At 44.1% G+C, this 12,313-nt stretch overlaps 1 protein-coding gene across 9 annotated transcripts in view; it reads left to right on the forward strand.

The window, feature by feature from the left end:
• The window catches only part of TSHZ2 (teashirt zinc finger homeobox 2), a 1,034,366-nt gene that overhangs the window by 34,750 nt on the left and 987,303 nt on the right, over positions 1–12,313 (forward strand). For 2 of the 9 annotated variants that reach the window (XM_085002582.1, XM_085002585.1), the window contains exon 2: positions 3,886–4,125. The exons of 5 other annotated variants lie outside the window; for them this stretch is intronic. The gene's annotated coding sequence lies outside the window, so the exon portion shown is untranslated. Of the gene's footprint in view, positions 1–3,885; positions 4,126–12,313 lie in introns of those variants that run through there. 2 more of the 9 variants (XM_085002586.1, XM_085002583.1) reach the window with 2 other exon arrangements.

Below are 12,313 nucleotides of genomic sequence, written 5' to 3' on the forward strand. Positions count from 1 at the left end.
TATCCTCAGTGCTTCGAAAAATGCCTGGTGTATATTAGGTGTTCAGTAAATGCACTTCGGATGCACAAATAAAAGTATCTGCAGCTTTGCTCCTTGGAGTCAGATTGCCTGACGTCTCTTGTCTGAACCACAAAGGAGATTTAAAATTCCTTTTCCTTAAAATGTTCAGCCGTTTGGTGTTCCTGCTCACGTAGACAGTGGAGGGTTCTGTAGTAACAACTAACAGCACAAACACAATGTAAGTCACAAACATAGTTTAAAACATCCAAGCGGCCATATTAAAAGAGAAAACAAAGTGAAATTAATTTTAATAATATACTTATTTTCCTAATATATCCAAAATGTAATATTAACATGTCATCAGTATATCAGTTACTAATGGGATATTACACATATTTTGGGTACTAAGCCTTAAATATCTGATGTGTATTCTATACTTGCGGTGCTTCTCAGTTTGCATAAGTCACCTGTCAGGTCTTCACTTGTGATTTTGGTCAGCGGCTACTATATTGGACAGCACAGGACGATACATTTTGAGTTTAGGACAGGAGACAGAATAGTGCCCTGGTGACTCATAAGTAGTTCTTCAGTAGCAGTGAAAGACCTGATTTTGGCCAACCTTCCTTGTGTTATAGTCTGCCAAAGTTTCAGGATAAACCATCACTGTCAAAATTTATTGGTGCTCAGGGGAAAAATCAAACTTTCTGTGGCATAATGCAACACTATAAATTAGAAGAATGCTTTTAAAAATTATAATGTTACATCATGCTTTGATGTAATGTAATATGACAGGTTGTAATTTTTGTAAGATTTCCTCAATGTAAAGCAGGAAGTGAATTTGAGAAGGTATTTACTGCCCAGGACTTCAGAATCTGGTCCTCATTTTGGCTGGCCACGGGAGTGAGCCACTGCTCAGATGCTGGAGCAGCAGAGTCCAGCTGAATCCTTAGTCTGGTTTGGAATGGACCTTGTGTGGTCCATTTGATTCTAGCTTCATTCTAAGAATGTCCCAGGGATTAAGAGGGAAGCGAAGAGAGGTCTTCATAACAAATCCACTCTGTAGGGTTATATAATTTTGAAACTGGACTCCCCATTGGTTCATATGGCATGACTGACAGATAAATTTTATCCCAGATGCAAGCTGAGATGGGTCTTTAATGATTGTCTGGGGTTCTGTGTTAAGAAAACTTCTGAGGATGCTTCTGGCCTCATATGAGAGAGTATCTTATTCAACCATCAGAGTTTGCCATGGGCATGGGAAAGGGTAGTTGCAGTTGATATGCTATGTATTTGCCCTTCCTCACCTTAGGTGTCTATTTCTTGCTCCTGGGATGGGCCCACAACAGGGGTAAGAACAGTGCCAAATTAGGGGTTGGGTCTTCCAATGGGGTTGAACCAGAGGTCAGTGCCTTGCTGAGCTTGTTGTGTGGGGAATAATCTTTAGTGCTAAGTCTTGAGGTTGAGGCTGGGATCACCATGTCTGGAAGCCAGAAGCATTAAGAGAACGGAATGTGATATATAAAATAATTGGCGTAAGCACTTCTGACTGGAGAAGGAGAGCTTGTAGGGCAATGAATTTCATCTCATGATAATACAGATTGTTTAGTAGTGTCTTCTGGGAGCTTGGTGTTGGAGGGATGCTGAGGTTGTTCCAGGGTTTAAGGAGAAAAAGACTCATGATTGATTAGTAATGTCTGCCATGGGCATAGAGGGTATACGAGACAGCGCACATAGTACATATTTACTCTCTGATTTAGAGGCATAATGTGCTGGGGTTCAGAGAGTTGTGATTGATTGTTAAGGTCTGTTATGAGTATAGGAGTTATGCAAGACAGCATGCATATTATATATTGGCAATCTTTGATTTAGAGGTGTGGTATAGTGATGACATAAATATGTTCCCTGGTTGTCTTTGACAGATGCATATTTTGTTTTCTCTGTTTACATTTACATTATTTGTCCATTCGACAGATGCCCATTTAAGTTGTCTAGGTCTGTGCTGGGGCTGAGCCATGCTCATTCAATATTAGTAAAATAAGTCTCCCCCAAAACACAACACAGTCTCCTATTTGGTGCCATCAAATAGGAGGAGGGAAAGGGCCAAGGAGTTAAAAGTGGCATATTGAAGACTGGGCAGATTTTCAACACGAGGGAACGAGGGAGGGAGAATTTGAGTGGAACACAGGCAAAAAGCTGATGTTAGGAAAGCATGAGTGTGTATGGGAAACAGTAAGTAGATGAATTTTGCAGGCGTGCTTGCTGCACAGAAAGAACAGGGAGAGAGAAGGTGGAGGAAGTCAGCTGGGGGTAGATTCCAGGTTCTCAAATGCCAAACTGACAAACTGGAGCTTAACCAACTAACCACAGTGAGTGATATGGACTATTCAGTAACTTCTTTTCCTTTTTTCCTTTCTTTTTATGGCTGTACCTGCGGCATATGGAAGTTCCTGGGCCAAGGGTCTAATCAGAGCTGCAGCTGCCGGCTTCTGCCACAGCCACTGTAACACCATATCTGAACCACATCTGTAACCTCCGCTGCAGCTCGTGGCAACGTTGGATCCTTAAACCACTGAGCGAGACCAGGGATTGAACCTGCATCCTCATAGAGATAATGCCAGATCCTCAACCCACTGAGCCACAATAGGAACCCCTTCCATAGTTTTTACTGTGCAGATCGAAGATGTACCACATAGGTGCCCCTACCACGTGGCATTCCCACCATCGTAGCTTAAGTCCTCAGGGTTTAAAATAATATTTTCAAGAGTCTGAAAATGTGTGGCAGGATAAAAATGATTTTGATGATAAAATATTCCTCATCCTTTCCACGTTCCTTGCCTGCTAAAGAAGACTCTGGCTTGGCTCACTTCTATCTCTTCCCCATTTCTGTCCTTTAAAGGGAGTATTATGTCATTTGGGTCTTTGTCATGGAGAATAAATGGGGGAAAAGGAGCAAGATAAGAATAGACGTTTGGTGAGTTGAGCTGCTAGATGGTTTCAGAGTGGTTTGAGGTGAGAAGCTGGGCTGCTTGAGGTGGTGGGAGAGACAGGAAAAATATTTAAAGGGTTATTTCTTGCAGTCGAACATAAATAAAGGACTGGCACAATTCTAAAATCACTTTTGCTTTCATGCAACGTGTCCTTTTCACTCTGACACAGATCAAGGACAATATAGGGCGGGTCCTGGGTCCCAGCTTCAGCAGCGGTATCCATGGAAGTCACCTTCAGTCACGTTTCAGATTCTCATCAGCCATCAGGAAACCTCTCATCCTATACATGAGTTTGGTTCTCAAGTCATCCTTGACGGGAAAATTTTCATAGAGTCAAGACTCCCCTCGGAAAATCCCCAAACTAATAACATAAAAATGCAGCAACTTTCAGTTAAGTCCAAGCCAGCCAGGCTTTCTTTCAGAGTTAGTACAGATCACAGCTTCTTTGCTAGAACTCCAGGTGAAAAGAGCTGTGTTTTAGGGGCACAGAATCTACGCTACATCAGCAAGGTGAGATGCTCCTCTGTGGGCAGGATGTCGTGATGAGTGACCGAGGGAAGCTCGGATTTGCACCGCATTCTCACACCCTTTCAGGCTCATCAGCCTGCACAGTTTTCTTCCTTCAGCCTCTGTCTCTCTCTCCCTCTGCCGGCCCAGCACATCTTGTAGACGGGGCAGGAGTTTAACGCTGGCAGGATGTGGCTCCATGGCATGGTATGATCACGAACACCCGGGATGGCTTCCTAGGACCCTGACATGGAAAGGGAGGGTCAAAAAGTCCGCAGTGCAGGCTGCCCACAGGCCCATCCCGTTAGCAGGGAGGAGAGCACCCAGGGTGATTTTGGTGATTGGGGAGAAAAACTAACTAGAGTGGTTTCAATGTATTTATTCCTTCCAGTGCGGGTTCCTAACTTCTAAATAAATACAAGCCCCGGGATGCAGACAGCACGGCAGATGCAGAGGCGTCACGTGTGTGCGCCCTCCCTCTGGAAGCCAGCTAATAATTTCTCATTAGCAAGAACAAGTGAAAAAGATGGCTGTTCCACCAGAAACCCATTGAATATGATAATGGAGACCCCTCCTCCCCGCTCAGATTCGGGCTGGAGACCACCCCTGGTGCCTTCCTGCTCTAACCGAGGTAGGTGACATTCGGAAACGGCATACTCTCTGCATGACCACAGAGAAAGGAGGAACCTATCTGCCCCTCGGAACATGGAGAATGAGCGGGGGACGTGTGCTCCTCACGGCTGAAGCCATTAAGCTGACGGCCCCATTGTTTTCCTGCCAAATGTGATGTGGCCAGTTGGGAGGTGTCTGGCAAATTTTTTCTACAGTCTACCTTTTTTCTGTTCCCTCATTTCACTCCAGCCTTTTTCTTTCACCTTTGAGTTCCTTTCTATCTTGCTTTTTCCTCCCGAGCTGCCTTTGTGCAGCTGCCAAAGGAAGGCTCGTGCTCTCGTCGGGAGGAGAGGGTTATCTGCCGCCTTCAACACCGACACTTGCTCGGTGAGTTCCCTGACGTGGGGGCTATTAGAGGCATGTGACAAGCATCTCCCCACAGTCGGAGGCTCCCACCGTAGGGCTCTTCATCTGGCTACATCACAAGGCCTGCCGGGGCCCCGTGTGACAAGCAGCAGGACTCCTTCGAGGTTGGCTTGTTTGGGGGTGGGGAGAGCTGGGAAAAAAAAAGAGTCCACCTGACCATGACCTTCATAGTCAGAGAGGGCAGAGAAAAATCTTTTTCTTCTTAGTGTCCTGACTTCTTTAGGTTTCAACAGATTGTACACCGGTGAGGCTGGAACCTATCTCACCTTGTCCTGCGAAATCTGCCAGTGGTCTGATTTTTTGCACCCTTGGATTTAGGGAATTGTATATGGTGGTGATATTAAAACTGCTAATACTGGAGGCATCAACCAATCCTGAGAGAATGTGCTGGAAATGAACAACTGGCCTTGCCTTGTCAGGGTGTACCCGCTGACTGTGGCCTTGAATGTACCCTATGCTGTTGGCACATTTGGTGTGCCATTAAATCACACAGCTGTCTTAGAGAAGGCCTAGTGGAGACCTTCCTATATGCTTTTAACATCTATCAATTAAAATTATACAAAGCAAAGGAGCACAAGAGGAAAGCAATCTAAATAAAGATGCTCACTGGTCTGCTTAGTGCTTAATGCTCCCAGCAGTACGAGATGGGAGATGAGAAGCTGCTTTTCCTTCGTTTGGTCTCTGTTCCTGCGTTTCTCTCAGAGAGTGGGCAGCTCATCCTGTCTGCTGCAGTTCTAGCCTTTAAAGAGGTATACTGGTCCTGTAACATGGACTTTAGTTGTGAGTGAGTTCTGTAGTGGACCAGGAAAGCAACCGTCTGTTTCAGTTCTGTAGGAAAAATGGTCTGCCCTGGGCTTGCTGTGAGATGGTATACAGGTGTAGATAGTATGTAGGTAGAGAAATGACACACTTTTAAGGATAATTTGGACCACTGGCCATTTGCACTTTTTGTGCTGTCTGTGCATATTGTCCCTTGACTGTGTTTGCACCTTGTGTTTGGCTGACCAGCACAAATTTAGAAAGGAGTCTAAAGCTGCCTTGCAGGAAAATGAAAGTCAACCTGAGACGATTCAAAAGATCCTCATCTTAAGGTCATTAGTTATTTCTTGGGGTTTCTAGACCACCCAATCCCCATGTTTCATCATTCTACCTCTTCCCATTGTAACAAGCCAAGAGAATCCACGTTTCTGGTGGTTTCTAGCATTGTGTCCCTAGAGGAGAAATAAGATGGATTGTGTGTTCGACATCTGGATCATTCATTTCACATCCCCCGAAGGAATCTCTTAGTCCCTTAACATCTGGGTTTCCCACTTGCAAACAAACCCAAAATTACACAGGAGTTTAAGTTGGACTTTCATCCAGACAAATTGCCTCACACACATGGAAGAAGAAGCTTGATTTTGGAATTAGTTGGAGGTAGGTCCTCCAGCTTCTATTTATTTATGTTTTGGCTTGAATAATCTGGGGTGAATTTGATTTTAAACTTAGGACCCCATCTAAAATTTTGATCCTTAAGTAGATTTCAAACAGAATGTGTTCAATAACAAAATCATATGTATGATCTGTTGGCTGAACAATACTGGGCTTTTCAGAATAAAGCATCCATTTATGAGTTACCCACTTTAAGTCATAAGAAATTGAATTCCCTTTTTTGACTCCCAAGTAGATTTCGTAGCTAAAAAAGTAGTAGTAAATACAAAAAGACAGGAAGCAAATTTAGTTTTTCTGTACTAAGTGCTGTACTAGTCACCAGGATTCAATAAGGCTTGTTGATTCAATTTGAATTGAAAAGAGAAATGAATAGTTGGCATTTCTTATATCGATGACTACCGTGAAGACCAAAATGAAATTTCTGATGAAGCTGAACAAAGGTCAAACTTAAGAAGACAATTGCATATATATTTTGAAGGAACGAAACCAGCAATGTTCCAGATATGATACAAGGAGGACACATCTGTAGTATGATGGTTGTCACCTAATCTCTTTAATAATAACAAATACTTAAATAGGTACTAGAATAAAGTGTGATTCCAGGTGGCATTTAGGTATTTCTTTTTTTTTTTTTTGTCTTTTTGCTATTTCTTTGGGCCGCTCCCGCGGCATATGGAGGTTCCCAGGCTAGGGGTCGAATCGGAGCTGTAGCCGACGGCCTACACCAGAGCCACAGCAACGCGGCATCCGAGCCGCATCTGCAACCTACACCACAGCTCATGGCAACGCCGGATCATTAACCCACTGAGCAAGGGCAGGGACTGAACCTGCAACCTCATGGTTGCTAGTCGGATTTGTTAACCACTGCGCCACGACGGGAACTCCGGTATTTCTTTTCATAGAAAGTTGAAGTCATCTGGACCATGATGTTTCTACCTCGGTGTTTCTAATTGTGCTGGTTTCCCTTTGCAAAGTAACTATAGAATAGTTACAGGGACTCGTTTGAAGAATATTTATAGGTTCGTTTTCCTTAGAGATAAATTATTAGGAAGGCCCTTTCTTTAAACACACATACACACAACTTTACTCTGCTTCCTAACGAATGGGATCTAATTAGTTGCCTTTTTGTTCACATGGTGAGTCACGGAAATGTGCCCGCACGTGTTGATCCGGGGTGGTCTTTTGTATCGGAGAATGTGTGTTCTAAAGAGGACTGACTGTAAGCACCAGCCTTGATCTTTTTCTCTGAAACTCCTTCCTTTCTTTCTTCCTTTAATTTCTGGAGAAAGGAAGCCATGGTGAGATGCATCTGCCATGGTTGGGCCTCCTGGAGGTGCCTGCACACTTTCTCATTCCTTTCCCCTCTGGGCAGAGCCACAGTTCTCACACCCTCTTACATCATCTCCTGGTCTTTTCTCATGCTGTCTCTTTTCTTGGAATACATTTCTGCCCTCTCTCCTTCTGGCGAAATCCTCCTGTGAACTTCAAGCTGCAGCCTGAGGAACCAGCAATTCGGTGCCCCCCCCCGGGGGGGCATTGTCACTGCTTTCTGGGAATCTTGTGGTGGTTATTAGTCTGCCAGCGCATCTCCCCACCTCGACTGTGTTCTTTTGAAAGGCAGGGAATTTGTCTTTTATCTCATTGTCCCCAACAGCCAGCGGAATCTAGGACCTGGGGAGGCTCAATGAGATACTGTAGTCAGTGTAATGAACCATCTTTCAGATCCTTTCGTTTTTTCATTGGGGAACATGTCTGAAGGTAGGCATATCTGTATGCTGTTGGGGGACTGGGCTCTGCATGCAGTGCTTTATTCCATTGTTTTTGGTTTATTTTCCATAATAATATTTAATTTCTTTTGAATATCAAATAACATTGTTGAAGGCATATATTTTTGTTAAAGGGAGGGGTCTGATACTTGAATAAGAAAATAATTGGAAATATTCCTTTTTAGTCACCCTCACAACTAACATTTGTTGCACATAGACTGTGACCCAGACAACCTTGCTAGAATAGGTTCCTGCCACAGAGAGCCAAAAGGTCACTATTTGCATCTGGCTTGGGTGCATTCGATTGGCTGGAGAAGGTCACGTGCCTGTCCCCTAGCTGCAGGAGGGACTTGGAATGTGCATAATGGGATTTAGTCTTCATAGTTGCAGGTGTCACTACTTTCTCCCAAGACTCATTAGTAAGAATTCACCCATGAATGTGAAAGAGGGGTTGTGTTTGGGACAGGTGAGGTAGTGTGGCCAGTGGCCACAAAGTCTTAAAAGATGTCACAGGTGTTCTCAGGGTCCCTCCCCTATGCCCTCAGCACTTAATTAGACATTGGCCCCAACTCCAACATCCAGGACCTGCATCTCCTTGCCAAAACCTTTCTCTCCTTTCTGGGGTCTGTTTTACACTGGATGCCAGAGTGGCGGAGAAGAACCGATCTTCAGGTACTCAACACGGTAACTACACTGATCACAAGCCTGTCTCATCTTCCCCACGCCCCTGCTGGTGATTCCTGGGATCCCATACAAAATAAACTACTGCCACATGTGACTCCTCTGTGGACCAGTCAGGCCAGGGGAGTGGAAAGCTTGGACTGGGTCAGCCAGGGTCTTGTGTCCACCTCTGTAACCTGGGCCTGGGGGTAAACCCCTCTTAAAACCCATAGATCACAGATGGCGGAGTAGGTTTTGAGCAGAACTAAAGATGCAAGTGAGAAAAGGAGAGATCAGGGGATCAGAAACAGCTTTGGTGTAAATTTAGATCCCCCTCCACGTTCCTTAAAACAGTTTGGGGGGAAAACCAAGGGACAGGTGGGAGATTCCAGAAAAAATGAGGGAATAGGAATGGCCAGAATGTTAGGAGAACTTGTTGAGTTTGGAGTCAGCGATGCCAGAGCAGGGAAGAGCCGCAAAAAAGGGCTTGACCCAAATGCCACTGAGAGAAGGCGAGGGGAGTTAACGAGGGCAGCGAGGGCAGTGGGGGCCTGGGAGCTGGGGTGGCGGTGGGGGATGTGGGCTTAAGCAAATGGCCGCAGGTCTGAATCGAGTACAACGGTGTTTCCCCGAGTTCAGATTTCAGCTCTTACACATTTCTCACTCCGAATAACCTATACCTGAGTTTAAGTTTTTGCCAGCCACTGTTCTCTAAAACAGGAATTGCTAAGAATGATAAAACTCTTACATTAAGGGCTGTGAATTTACAGGAAATTATTGAAATGTGCTTAACTCTTGATCCTCACAACCAAGAATTTTTAAAATGCTTAAACCGTTTCATCATAATTTTACTTCTTCTCAAACAAAGTATTTTGAGATAATTTTTATGGAAGATGCCGTATAAAAATAAATTGGTTTGAAATGGCAGAGGTTTTAAAAGATTATAATAGATTGATAAAGTGGGTCACCTCTTTACATGTCTGGCGTGATGCCCAGAGATAGAAAGTAAAAAAGTAAGTAAGAGACAAAAGTTGGGATGGGCCAGGAAGCCTTTTAGCTGAGAAAAGCAACCACACTAATATGCAATGAGAAAGCGACCGTTCAGCTTTCAAAGAGTGACCTTTGTCCTCATGTTCAAAATATATTCTGGTGGAGAACCCTCCAAGAATTTGAAGGTTTATGAGAGCTAAGAGTAGTGTACAGGTGTGCATGTGTGTGCCAGTGTGTGTGCAGGTGCTGAGGTGGACATAAAAAGCAGGAAGGATGGGGAAGGTAGTAAAAAAATCAGAACGCTTGCCCTTGGGCAGCTGGGTATGGGCCTAGGAAACTCTGCTGGTTTGTCAATATATTGATGCCGCCCTTTCACACCTGGTGAAATCTTGGGGCTCCAGTGCATGCACGTCTTCCTGGCATGAACTCTTTTTTTTTTTTTTTAAAGAAATAGTGACTTAAAAAAACACAATAGTAATTTGGGCTCAATGCAGACAATACAGAATAGCATATGCACAAGCCACTCCAGATCCCTGACAGTGTAGGCCAGGGTTTTAGAACCACCTGGAATCACACCCTCCGGAGCTACATGCTACAGATGTGGGATCTTTGGTCTCACCTTAGACCAGGTGTGTCAGAGTTGGGAATCTGCCTTTTTCTTCTTGATGTTGTTGAGTTCATTTATACATTTGAGTTTACACTTTATTTATTTTACATAAATGAAAAATATTTATAGGCATGAACTCAAAAGATTTAACAGATATACAGGGAAATGCAAGACTTGGGCCCATCCTTGATTTTCAGGATCGTTGTTCTCCTCCAAGATGTAGATCCTGTTACCAGATCCCTCTAGAGGCTTTCAGTACTTGTGCAGGTGTATCGACAGCCTATCTGTCTATTTATCTATCTATCTAGTATCCATCTATATCTCCCTCTCTCTCTATTATATAATAGACTAAACGTACACACATATACGTATATACATATATCTATTTATATGTTTTTATGTTGAAAGCAGAAAGGGTAGCAAACCACGTACATGGTTCTGATTTTTTTGCTTCACCTTGGGATAATGCCACATACATACATTCAGAGCTGCCTTGTTAGTTTTTAGCCATTGACTTGATACTTCCTAACTGGTCAGTCTCCTCCTGATGGATACTTAGGTGGTCTCCCATATTTGCCTCTGACAGACAATGTCATAATGAATATCCTTGTTATTTTTATACATAAGGAACACATAATCGTATCAGCGGGTCTCTTCAGTTTCAAGCCACAGGAAATGAACTCTGGCTTATTGAAACAGAAAAGGAATTTATTAGAGGATGTGCAGAGGCCAGAGGACCAGAGAAGCCAGGAAAAGGGCCAAAGTACATCTGTGGGAGGCACTGGTATCCTGAGGATACTGCTGGGCCCAGACGCTGCGCTCTGCACCAGAGAGACTCTCACCAGCCGGAATCACTGCAACTGCCCTTTCTGGAAACCAGATGTAGCGCGGCCACTGCTGATACCCCTTTGCTAGAACAGATGATGCACAAGCGCTGCTTCTTTGTGTCATAAACTCCTGAAGGCTCACTTGCTTGTCGGAGCCTAGGTTGTATACCCTCACGACAGAGGGCTCCAGGAAAGTGAGACCATAGCTTCTGCTGTGGGACTTTGTCTCTGACCTCCACCGTGTTTCTTAGGAGCGCCAAGTCCTTAAACAGGAGAGGGTGTATTGACTGGGTTTCTTCCCAAAGCGGACCCGTTTCCAAGAGATTGGGTTCAGGGAGTGTATTTGGAAGATGATTTAAGGAAACACAAGGAAAGTTATGGGGAAAATGAGACAACGAAGGGGGGAAAGTCAGTAAAAGGTGCATCAGCCAGTGGCTTTTCATGGGGGCATCTGGGGCTCCATCCTGCTGAGGACCCGCTGAGCAACTGTGTAGGACAAGCTTCAGAACTGACCCACCAGAAGGTACGTTGGTGCAGCCACTGTGGAAAACAGTATGGAGGTTCCTCACAAAAACTAAAAATAGAACTACCACGTGACCCAGCAGTCCCACACCTGTACATCTATCCAGAGAAAACCATAATTCACAAATATACATGCAGCCCGATGTTCCCTGCAGCACTATTTACGATAGCCAAGCATGGAAGCAACCTAAATGTCCATTGACAGAGGAGTAGATAAAGGAGATGTGATGCACACATACAATGGAATATTGCTCAGCCATAAAAAAGAGTGAAATAATGCCGTTTGCAGCAACATGGATGGACCTAGAAACTATTGTACTAAGTGAAGTTAGTTAGACAGCGAAAGACAAACATTATATGATATCACCTATATGTGGAATCTAAAAGAAAAGGATGCAAATGAACTTATTTGCAGAATAGAAACAGACTCACAGACGTTGAAAAACTTATGGTTACCAATGGGGACATTGGTAACCATAAGGGGGTGGGTGGGAGGGATGAACTGGGGGTTTGGGATTGGCATATGCACACTGAGATATATGGAATGGCCAGTGGGGACTGCTGTATAGCACAGAGAACTCTACCTGGTATCCTGTGATAATCTATGTAGGAAAAGAATCTGAGAGAGAATGGATATACTTTGTTGTATAGTAGCAATCATCACAATTTTGTAAATTAACTAAGCTTCAATAAAACTTAAAAAAAAAAGAACTGACCCACAAAGAGGTGGGAAAGCTGGAGTATGATTCCTCCAACTCCCATTCTTCTCTGGATGAGAAGTCCTCCTGGCCTCAGAGCAAGCTCCCCAGGAGACAAAGAGTCATGGATGCTTGAAGTCGGAAGTTGTCGGTGTGTGCAGAAAATGTCCACCTTGGATCCTGGTCAACTTGGAGATGGGCCAAGAGTAGAGGGCTGGCTAACCAAAGACGAGAGGGTGAGAAGACTTTAAAAGAAGAAAGAAAATAAATAATCTCATAC

Source organism: Sus scrofa, chromosome 17 (assembly GCF_054392235.1).
Source record: "Sus scrofa isolate SSC_HxYL_T2T_F1_AM1 chromosome 17, Sscrofa_HxYL_maternal_Yorkshire_Landrace_v2.0, whole genome shotgun sequence".
Taxonomy (NCBI): Eukaryota; Metazoa; Chordata; class Mammalia; order Artiodactyla; family Suidae; genus Sus; species Sus scrofa.